Source organism: Pieris napi, chromosome 17 (genome assembly GCF_905475465.1).
Source record: "Pieris napi chromosome 17, ilPieNapi1.2, whole genome shotgun sequence".
NCBI classification, from domain to species: Eukaryota; Metazoa; Arthropoda; class Insecta; order Lepidoptera; family Pieridae; genus Pieris; species Pieris napi.
The window spans coordinates 6,413,701-6,425,926 of NC_062250.1; the positions used below are offsets into that span (position 1 = coordinate 6,413,701).

General features: G+C 29.0%; 1 protein-coding gene across 1 annotated transcript in view; it reads right to left on the reverse strand.

Annotated features, from left to right (window-relative positions):
* Window positions 1-11,342, reverse strand: part of LOC125057996 (neuropeptide F-like) — a 28,282-nt gene extending 16,940 nt beyond the window's left edge. Inside the window, exon 1 of the mRNA XM_047661986.1 lies at window positions 11,133-11,342. The gene's annotated coding sequence lies outside the window, so the exon portion shown is untranslated. The remainder of the gene's footprint in view (window positions 1-11,132) is intronic.
* Window positions 11,343-12,226: the final 884 nt, after the last annotated feature.

Genomic DNA, 12,226 nt, shown 5'->3' on the forward strand with positions numbered 1-12,226 from the left:
CGTCTCTCGTAGGTTTTACTAGTCGAAACAATAGGTACTAGTAATATCAATTTCAAATATTTTTTCCTCTTAAAAGATGTGGGTGTAATATTGAGACATTTCTTTCGACTATCGACGGATTTAATTGAAAATCACCGAACCAGTTAATAAGGGTTCATGACTATTAAGATTTCCAATATAATATTTAAGTATTTATGGTGAACTCTGAATTTTGTTGATGATAATATTAAAATATAACACAACCTACAGACTTCTTTTGTGCTGAGAATTGTTTTGTTTACCTATTTTGATATGTAAGTAAGGAAAAGTTTGTCATAATTCAATTAGGACCAAGATTTTTTATTTCAATTCAACATATTTTAAATATGTTTAAATAAACTTAACGTAAAATTAACTTGTTAATGAACGTGAAAACATTTAAACAAATCCAGTAGGTACGTAAGAGTTTTATTGTTATGACCTTAGCACGGTCAAATGAGAGTAGCAAATTCGTAAGCAATAGTCGGAACAGGGGAAAACGTTATAAATTTGACTTTAATTGCCTAGTATTTAGAATTAGATTACTAAACGATATACGTTTCGAGCAAACGTAATTAAAACGTATTAATAAACAAATAATGTTTTTTTTTATATTAAGCTTGCAATGAAACGTACAGTTTATATAAATTCAAAATAAACAATTGCATTTCAATCCCGTAAATTTAATTGTTAATAATTTTGGTTTTATAAAGAAACTCATATTAACTTTAACAACTCGGTAAAAATATTTCAGCAAGACTAAACTCTTATTTAAGGTAAATTTAATAAAATCTCTACTTTAGGCAAGAAATAATGATAAGTTATATCATGATAATTTTATGATTAGGCCTGTATGAATTAATAAAAAATGCCAATGTTACTGAGAGCATAAGAGAAATTTAAAATGGTCACTGTCAATACCTTCGTGTCCCTTTGGATTTGGGGTAATAAAAAACAATAAATCGAGACGTCCCGAGAGTTTATCAATCAAATATATTCCATATTTTCGCTGATGGAAAACGTAAAATGTTATATGTACGAACCTACAAACTCTCGATGCGGATATATGATATTGAATACCCTTTGTTTTTTTAGACGAAATGATGAAACGATCAAGTAGTAATAATTGGATGGAGGGTATACAGAAAGTTCAATTTCTTGTTCAAATCATGTCATGCAATTTTGATCAAGATCTCTCAATAGACGATTTTTAATCTTCATTAATGTATTTTTTAAGACTTTAATTATATTGTAAACTGATTAAATTAAAGTTCCCCAGAATCTTAAGGACGACTTGCTGTTGCTCATCACTCACCATAAGGCGCGGCAAGAATATATTAGCCCGGTCATTTTAGACATAAAAATAGTGATCAAATAAAGAAAATTTCGACAAAGCCAAATTTTCGTAGAGACCTTAGGTTTACCACAAGGAATAGTCAAAAGTCCCCATCAGTCCCATGTGAGCTTAGCGACTTATTCGGGGTCCAAGTTCAAAATTGTAGGTTTTTTGGATTTTTCTCGAAAACGGTAAGTTTTATCGAAAAGTACCCCGAGCACAGTTGTAGATCTTAAAATTCTCTAATAAAATGGTCACTATGATTTTTTCTCTAAGACTCACTATTTCCCAGATATTGCGCTTGTAAGAATCATGTTCTACATAATATGCACACATTTCCTCACCACCTGTTAGTCTAGTCGACAAGTTGAAAATGGAACAAAATAGAGATACTACTCTTAAAATTATGTGCGATAGCTCATTGGATCCGGAATGACGTCTAGAAAAATGTGCTAAAAGCGTGTATTAGCACATAAAAAATTGCAAAAGTTATAGACAATTAAAGATGAAAAAAAAATGGCATTTAGTTTTTTGCCAATATTTAATAAACTATTAATATTTAAGAAATTTCAAATAAAGATTCTGAAAGAGGAGGAAATTTCCAATAAAAAACTCCTGACTCCCGGAACTCTATCTCCATTATTTATAATGTTAATTTAACGCTGAAAATAGGTCTGCGGGTGACATTTTTAGGATTCGCGCGTGGCGTCAAAAGCGACTACGGCACATTAATTAATTTATTTAAGGTATTGAATATTTTTTTTTTAATTTGAAAAAATTATGGTGTGTTCTGAACACTATAATTAATTTATTCCCGTTGAAAATTTTACTTAAAGTTAATTTTTCAACAAGTTAAATAATTGTTAACTAACGAAATTTTCTCGAACGACCGTCTTAATTGTAAGTGAAAAAAAATGTTTTAATAATGGTCGTAAAAATATTTCGCTTCGTAGAGCCTTTCTTACATACATACTTAACAAGATCGTGCCATAAAAGTTAAAAAAATATTTATACTTTGTTTATAACAATTTTTTTACTTAAACAAAAACTTAAAAATCCATGTAATGTTGTTAAAAAAAATTTTTTTTTTCTAAATCATCATATAATCGTTTTTTTATTAATACAAGATATTTATTGATTTGCAAAAAAAAAAAATCCCGTCATTTGTTGATAATTTTTTTTAAAACAGATTGATTAAATCAATGTTTTTTAAAAAAAAATTAACACAACTTTATTACATTAAAAAATTTATGATTTTTAAAAAAAAAAAATTCCTTAATAACAATTTTCAATTGTTTATAATCGTTTTTTTTAATTTTCTATTGTTTAAATAATTAGTTAAGAAATTTTTTTTTTCTAAAAATCATAATTGATAGTCCTCTATAAAGTAACAGAAAAAAAAAAATTTTTTAATCAACAATTCTATTGTTTATTAACTTACCAAGTTGTTATAAACAAATATTCAACTTTCTTTTATTTTTTTTCTAAAACTTCTAAAATTAACAAAAACAACCATATATAACAAAGTATAGAAAAAAAAAAAAAAATTTAAATAAAAGTAATATTCATGATAATCAAAAAAATTTCAAAAAATTTTTTTCTATACATTGGTTGTTATATGGTTGTTTTTGTTAATTTTAGAAGTTTTAGAAAAAAAATAAAAGAAAGTTGAATATTTGTTTATAACAACTTGGTAAGTTAATAAACAATAGAATTGTTGATTAAAAAAATTTTTTTTTTCTGTTACTTTATAGAGGACTATCAATTATGATTTTTAGAAAAAAAAAATTTCTTAACTAATTATTTAAACAATAGAAAATTAAAAAAAACGATTATAAACAATTGAAAATTGTTATTAAGGAATTTTTTTTTTTTTTTAAATCATAAATTTTTTAATGTAATAAAGTTGTGTTAATTTTTTTTTAAAAAACATTGATTTAATCAATCTGTTTTAAAAAAAATTATCAACAAATGACGGGATTTTTTTTTTTTGCAAATCAATAAATATCTTGTATTAATAAAAAAACGATTATATGATGATTTAGAAAAAAAAAATTTTTTTTAACAACATTACATGGATTTTTAAGTTTTTGTTTAAGTAAAAAAATTGTTATAAACAAAGTATAAATATTTTTTTAACTTTTATGGCACGATCTTGTTAAGTATGTATGTAAGAAAGGCTCTACGAAGCGAAATATTTTTACGACCATTATTAAAACATTTTTTTTCACTTACAATTAAGACGGTCGTTCGAGAAAATTTCGTTAGTTAACAATTATTTAACTTGTTGAAAAATTAACTTTAAGTAAAATTTTCAACGGGAATAAATTAATTATAGTGTTCAGAACACACCATAATTTTTTCAAATTAAAAAAAAAATATTCAATACCTTAAATAAATTAATTAATGTGCCGTAGTCGCTTTTGACGCCACGCGCGAATCCTAAAAATGTCACCCGCAGACCTATTTTCAGCGTTAAATTAACATTATAAATAATGGAGATAGAGTTCCGGGAGTCAGGAGTTTTTTATTGGAAATTTCCTCCTCTTTCAGAATCTTTATTTGAAATTTCTTAAATATTAATAGTTTATTAAATATTGGCAAAAAACTAAATGCCATTTTTTTTTCATCTTTAATTGTCTATAACTTTTGCAATTTTTTATGTGCTAATACACGCTTTTAGCACATTTTTCTAGACGTCATTCCGGATCCAATGAGCTATCGCACATAATTTTAAGAGTAGTATCTCTATTTTGTTCCATTTTCAACTTGTCGACTAGACTATGTGAGGTAGTGTACTCGGCGCGTTTTTTTTAACGTGGTATCCCCGGTAGGCCTATTTCACGAACCTTTCTGACGTTATTTTCAGGAACAATAATTATTTAATAGTATGAAGATTATTGATATGGGTTACTGAGTTTAACTGTCGTTCAAACTTTTTTTTATTACTTTAATCTGACTCATACTCTTCATATTCAACTTCAACAATCATGATATTCTTCAATTTCTTCTTGTTCTTGTTCTTCTCTTTCCTGTTGATAAGCGCTTAGAAATTGTTCAAATGAAGATGAATCAGTTGTCTCTTCATCAAAATCACATGAATCTTCCTCTCTTGTAATTAATTGAACATTTGAGCAAGAGACACCTTGGCAATTGGTACACGCTGGAAAACACTTCAACCCTACTTTGCTTTTTTGCTTCTTTGCTCTGAGGTACTTTTCGATTAAACTTACCGTTTTCGAGAAAAATCCAAAAAACCTAAAATTTTGACCTTGGACCCCGAATAGGTCCCTAAGCTCACATGGGACTGATGGGGACATTTGACACTTTATTCCTTGTGGTAAACCTAAGGTCTCTACGAAGATTTGGCTTTGTCGGAATTTTCTTTATTTCAATTGTCTAAAATGACCGGGCTATATATTCATCGCAACAAAAGAAAGGTAACATCATCAAACAAAAGATAGCTTGGTAATTACCAAAACGTTCTATTTTATCAAATACGAATTTATATCTTAAACTAGTACACGCGATTAGAATTAGTATTAGTAAACAAATGATTCACTCTATTCATTATTCTTCAAGTAACTAAAATATAGTATTATAGTATTTGAGATAGTAAGATTGGTCGTCGATAGCAGGTTTTTGCATTGGCTACTTATTTTGCTTCAAGGTTTTGCAATGACTTAGTTCACACCCATGTTAAGAGACTTCAAACAATAATCTCAGGGCAATATATATATAATTCGAAGTTAATAACAACAACGATTTGTAGACGTATTGAACTCAAACCTAAATACGTGGGCCTACAACGCCAGCTGCGAATAAATGTCTCAATATCGATTGACATATAAAATTAATATCTCAATAAACAATCTTACGTATAAAATATCTAGAATAAGACAAACGTTTACATATGGAGCATTTACGCCTAGTATTTCAAATATATATCTAGGTATCAATGTACAGGATATGTTAATTTTTAGCTTGATACTAAGTGTTCAATTAAAATATCTCTCTAATGTAATATGCCTTAACTTTTCACTAGTGAAATCCATAATGATGTATGGAAAAATCTCTTTTCTATATGTGCTTTATTTATAACTTTTCCTTATAGGAATCCAATAACATGCTCTATGTACCTTCCCGAAACTATTTTGCAGAAAATCTGAAACCCTGAACCATTACATACAAGTAAATGAATTTAAAGTATTTGCTACTGGGTCAGGACGGTTATATAAATTCGCTTATTACCCATGAGGCATTGATCAATCCTTTTTGGTATGAGAATAGAATTCATTACTAATGAAGCAAAAACTATTTCTTGTAATAATATCTCTTATTACATGGTTATTAGAAAATAAATGATCCGTCTCTTTTCAGTGTATGCAACAAATTAAGAGAAAGACACCAATTGTGTTGTATTGTAGTATTTAACTTTATTTTTAAATTCTTGCAGTAATGGAATTGAGTGCCTTTAAGTATTTATTCATTATAAGTCAATACATCTCATACAACATGTATGTTCATAAATTATTATTTCACACTTATTTATTTAAAAGGTTAGATACATGAAAAGTGAGGCTCTGGTGTCGACATAAGTAAGATCATATGTTGAGGAAATTCCTTCCCAAATATACGTTGACAATCACGGTTTAAAAAAAGCTATACTTGCACTCTTTTAACAATTTATGCCTAAAACAAGTTAATACGAAGAGCTTGAGTAAAACACGAATTTGTTTTTCATAGAATCTATATAAACCATCGTTTATTTTTAGTTAAAATTGATGGAGCAATTTTTGTAAGTATTGTTACTAAAAGTTAACTTTCAACTAATTGCTTATACGTGACTAATACCAGTTTAATTATTGTATTACATTATCTAAAATCCTATTAGTAATTATAGCAGTGATAAACTTTTATCGCACTCTATCGCGATCACTTTGTTAGCTTTGAGCTTAAACTTTTATCTGTGGATTTGTATGTTTTACAAAATTACCTTAATTAAGAGACGTACAATACCTATAAACCTAAAAACCTATAAAACCTCCAAAATAACAGAAAAAAAAATTTAGTACTGCAACGGATTTTTGTTTGAAAACCACTTTGGCAGTGGAATGTTATGAAGCGCAGGTGTTTTATTTAAACTATAAGCCTAAAATCAATGTATTTTAGTTAGGTTAACGAAATGAATGAATTAATACCTCGGTCCCGGTTTCGTTCAATACTTTTTGACAAATTGCCTATAGGAACTTCGCTTAAAAGTAAATCGTCGAATAAAATATCAAGCCTATTGTTTATAGTTTTGAATATGGTATTACAATTTATTTGAATATCGAATAGACCAGTGCAGATAGCCTTTAAAATAAATAAAAAGTGAAAAAAATTACAGTAGGATGAAACCCATTAGAAAAGCAGGGGAATATGATCAAAATGAAAGGAAAAATAAATTACGGTCGATCTGAGGTCGGGAAGGGGTAGGGGGGGGAGGTTTAAGGGTAAAAAACGGTTTATCTCGATTTCCGGCAAAACTACAAGTCCTATCGAAGTAAGTTAAATCGCAAAGTTGGAGGTAATAAAAAGATCTAAAACTTTTGTATTCACACATTTTTCACATAACCTCAAAATTTATGTGAAAAATTCAAAAAACCAAGTTTTTGGTTTTTAATTTTTATCTTTTACAAAAATATTTTTTTTTTAACGAAATTTGGTGAAAACTTACCTTCCTATGTCCCAAATACACTGTAATTTATTTGATTAAAAATATTTATTTGTTCACCTTATTTTGAATTAATATCGAAAAAACACCCTAATTTTCAATCGAAAATTCTGACGTCAAAATTTCAGTTTTTTTCAAAAAGTTGGTGTGCTTTCAGTTCGTTGAAGTCTCTACTTTCCTATGGTAAAAAAATATATATATATTGCCATAGTAAATCTTCTCAGAAAACGCAAAAAATCGTATGCAGTAACGCCCAGACCTGTCATCCCCTTCCTTACTTCTCTATGAAATACGAAAATTTTAGCCCATCTAAACGCTAAATTTTTTTTTTTAGCTCACTCAGGTATATATAAGTTATCTTAAAATAGTAATAAATAGGCATCTGATTATAATTTAAAGAAGATTCATGGAGAAGTAGGGAAAGGGATGACGGGTCTGGGCGTTACTGCATACGATTTTTTGCATTTTCTGAGAAGATTTACTATGGTAATATATATATATTTTTTTACCATAGGAAAGTAGAGATTTCAACAAACTGAAAGCACACCAACTTTATGAAAAAATCTGAAATTTTGACGTCAGAATTTTCAATTGAAAATTAGGGTGTTTTTTCGATATTAATTCAAAATAAGGTGAACAAATAAATATTTTTAATCAAATAAATTACAGCGTATATGGGACATAGAAAGGTAAGTTTTCACCAAATTTCGTTAAAAAAAAAATATTTTTGTAAAAGATAAAAATTAAAAACCAAAAACTTGGATTTTGAATTTTTCACATAAATTTTGAGGTTATGTGAAAAATGTGTGAATACAAAAGTTTCAGATCTTTTTATTACCTACAACTTTGCCATTTAACTTTCTTCGATAGGACTTTTAGTTTTGCCGGAAATCGAGATAAACCGTTTTTTACCCTTAAACCTCCCCCCCCTTCCCTTCCCGACCTCAGATCGACCGTAATTTATTTTTCCTTTCATTTTGATCATATTCCCCTGCTTTTCTAATGGATTTCATCCTACTGTAATTTTTTTAGGTTTCAAAAATTATCGGCACTGGTCTAAAGTCAATTTAAATATTGAAGGTTTTTTAAATGTCGAACGATTGGGGTAATCATATATTACAACGGGTGCAGCATTGTAATAATATTTATGGATTACTATAATAACGCTTGTCCTGGGGAACAAAGTCGAAAAGCACTATTACGACTGATCTAATTCTAATTTTTGACTTCCTTAGCTTAACTGTAATTTCCGAACTTTTGCAAAACATTTTACTATAAAAACACGCGGATGTCTTTATTCTACGAAAATTATTATGTGCACAATGTTTGTTTAGCCAATTTTACCTCCCCTACAAAGATAGTTGTATTTTAGATTTTAATTCTACCAAAAAATAATAAAAGTTGATGCGACAGTTTAAAAGCGAATAAAGAGTGGTAATAATAAATCCCTGTTTCACCGAAGTCTTAATATTTCCGCGAAAACAGTGGTAATAGATTATTACGTTCTAAACATTCGTCAAAATGTGCCGTCGTAATATGCGGTTACTGTGTCGTCCGTAATTATGTTTAAACAGTGAAACAATCGAAAATGCTTTGCACTTTAGTCTAATTAGATTAATTACTGTAATATACATTTATCTATTTTTTTAACTATCGCACTAAATACATAACAACAATATTTAAATCTCCGAATAGGAAAAAAAATAAGTTTTCATTTGTTATATTTAATTATATGTAATGCACTTAGTATCCCAGTAATAATAGCATTACCTGGCTTTATTTTTCTAAATAGCTTTTGCTCTTACGACTTTGTTATCCGGGGCAAGCGATATTCACCTTGACACAAAGCTGTAATTTCAAGAAATCAAACTAGTTGTAAAAATGTCTAAGTTAACATTTTATAAAGTATAATTTAAACTATACCTGTCGTAGACGAAATTAAATCTAAAATCAGTGAGGTGACTTTGCAGCCATTTTCGTATTTTATAATGTCATTATTGCCTGAAATCTAGGATTGCGTTGTGAAAGGAAGTATCACAAGTAAAGCGAGAAATCAAATTGTTCATTTCCGTTTCCTGTGTAGATGGTCGAGTGTAGATTTCCTTTTAAAAATTTATACAACATTTTCAAAATTATTCAAGAGCATTTTTCAAGAAAAGCAATTGTATGTTTTTTACTTACAAAAACAGAGAAGTAGAAACGAAGACATTTTTGAAAAATGTCTTACTTTTACTGTTTAATGATCATTTGTCAATCTAATAGGCAAGTAAGAAATCCTATGTCTGTCGCATGTCGCCGACTTTTTGGGTCTAAGGCAAGCCGATTTCTTCACGAATTTTTCCTTCACCCTATTACTGAGAGTTAATGCATACATAGAAAGAAAGTCCATTGGTGCATAGTCGAACCTACGACCTCAGGTATGAGAGTCGCACGCTGAAGCTACTAGGCCACTGCTCAAAAAAATCATGAATACTAACGATAAAACAACTATTGATATTTAATATTCCCATTTCGAAAACTAATCTATCTTGACATCGACGCGTTTTCATTTTCATAAAAATAATAGAAATTCGTGCTTCAATTTACTTTGTCGTGCTTTGCTGATCCTTCATATCCGCGTGTATTTGGTTAAATATTAATGAAAAATATTCAGTTTTCCACTTAATCCTCGCTGCATGTATTGTTTAACTAAAATGCAGGTTGGGCCGGCATTGCAGATATCATGATGATAAATCTCCGAACAATGAATATTAGGTTAAAAGCGCGTTTGGTAGAAATACATTATAGGTAAATACTGTCGTTGAAAAGCCCCAAAGGCAGAGGAATATGTTTTCTGTATACGACTTCAAATGATTTGGCTTGGCTTTTATTGAATGAGTCTAGAAATCAGGTGGACAGTTTTTAGGATATAATAAAAAATACTAACAGAAAATATAAATTTACAGATATGACAGATCATATCATTAAAGAATTTCGAATTATACACATATTGTTAAAAAAATTGAAAAACTTACCCTGCCCTTTTAGAAAACGATTTTTGGTTTAAAGAATTCAAATCTTTATTATTTTGTTTCTTTACCTATCGTTTTAAAGATATGAAATTATGAAAATACGACAATTTTGCACATAAAAATTACGACTTCTAAAAAAAATTTTTTTTTAGGAAAAGCTAATATTATTATACTGTTATCGTAGGTTTCAGCTTTATAAAAAAACTGAGTTTCTTACTCTGTATTCACTGTTTTGTTAATTATGTATGGAGATACTAATGGATTTTTTTTCTAATTATTTATACTTATGTGTAGTTCAAATAAAATCATCATACATTATTTCACATACAATATTACAAAGCAATACACTCATTATACAAATATAATTGAATTGAAAATATATGTCATGACGGAAAGATAAACTCATAAGATTGAAAAATCAAATTATTTCGAAGTCTAATTAAATGTGTTCAAACATTTGTAAATTTTGCCCCAAGCGTACTACCGGTACTATTTTAGGACGTAAAATAAGGTTTTAATCGTGGCAATATTTTTAAACTACAAATCGTTTTCTTAAAGGGCAGGCTAAGTTTTTTCGACTTTTTAAACAATATGTGTATATTAATTCGAATAGTTAATAATACGATGTGTATCTGATATATATTTCCCCATTTATGATTCCTGAGTCTGAACATTTCGTAAATTGGATTTATATTCGATTGAATGATTGAATAAGCTGGTTGAATATTGTATCAAACGAGACGGTTTATCGGTTACGTAATATTCCATAAATATTGTGTACAAATTTACGTTGTTGTCTATAATTGTCTAAAATATTTGAATTTGTTAACTAAACAATATCCGAGCTTAAAGTTCATAAAATATATTTTCATTAAGTCATACCGATTTTTTAAGATATATTATTATTTATATAAACGGTCTTGTATTATTTATAAAGAAAGGTAATTTTTTAGATAGATTTCAAGTAGTTTAAAATTTAAGTTAAGAAGTTGACGAGTAGAAAATAAATTAACTGAGACATTAAGATATATTATCTAAAGCTTCCACTTACCTCGAGTTTTTCGACCGACGCGACGTAAGAGCAAAGTGGCAAAGCTCGAAAGTGCAACAAGTTCTAGCGGTAAAAGTGCTGTATCCGGCCCTTATATCCAGCATTAGGGCGGGCGAAAGGCGGAGCCGCGCAAGCGCCCCCTACGCGGAAATTAAAAAAAAACTTTTACAAAGGTTACCATAAAGAGGTTTCACGGTACACGTCATTTTCGTTCAAAAGTTTTATGGACACAAAAGTGATTAAAATTTAATGTAAACATTGTTTCAATCAGCTTTCAAATTTTAATAATATTATGGAAACGGAAATAGAAATAAGAATTATTTATTCTTATTATGTAACTTCCCTTTGTGTAATTTATGTTAAACAAAGACTGCCTCTTCTGGTGTTTACGTCGATAATCAAAGATCGGATTTTCATACGATTTTCACTTCAACGTACGCCTGAGAGCGTATCACAATCAATATGTTCCTGTTTATCAATTGTCAAATTGGGACTGTTTTTTTTAAATAACACAAATATCTATATTAAAGTTGACAGAGACACTTTTTTCGACAAATTTCAAAGTCAAATTTCATCACCACATGACCAAATTCTGGTCAAGCAAAATCATCCCTCAAGTATATTTTGTATTTAATCCTCTTTCTTATATAGTCCACATAACCCAATAGATAAATAAGGAAAGAAGCGTAGCCACCTCGACCATACATCAATATCATGATTAAACAATAATATTTTTTTTTCATAATACTGGTTCGAAGACATTGGTTCTACTAAGAAACCACAATCTATATTTTTTCCCCGAATTCCCCTAAATAACAATATCTATTTTTTTTTTTTTTTTTTTAAGACAATTCACACCAATTGACCTAGTCCCATGCTAAGCTGGTGAAGCTTGTGTTATGGGTACTAGGCAACGGATATACATACATATTATAGATAGATATACATATAAATACATATTTAAACACCCAAGACCTAAGAACAACACCAAATGCTCATCACATCGATGTTCGCCTCAGCCGGGGATCGAACCCGGGACCCATGGATTCGCAGTCAGGGGTACTAACCACTAGACCAATGAGTCGTCAAAATAT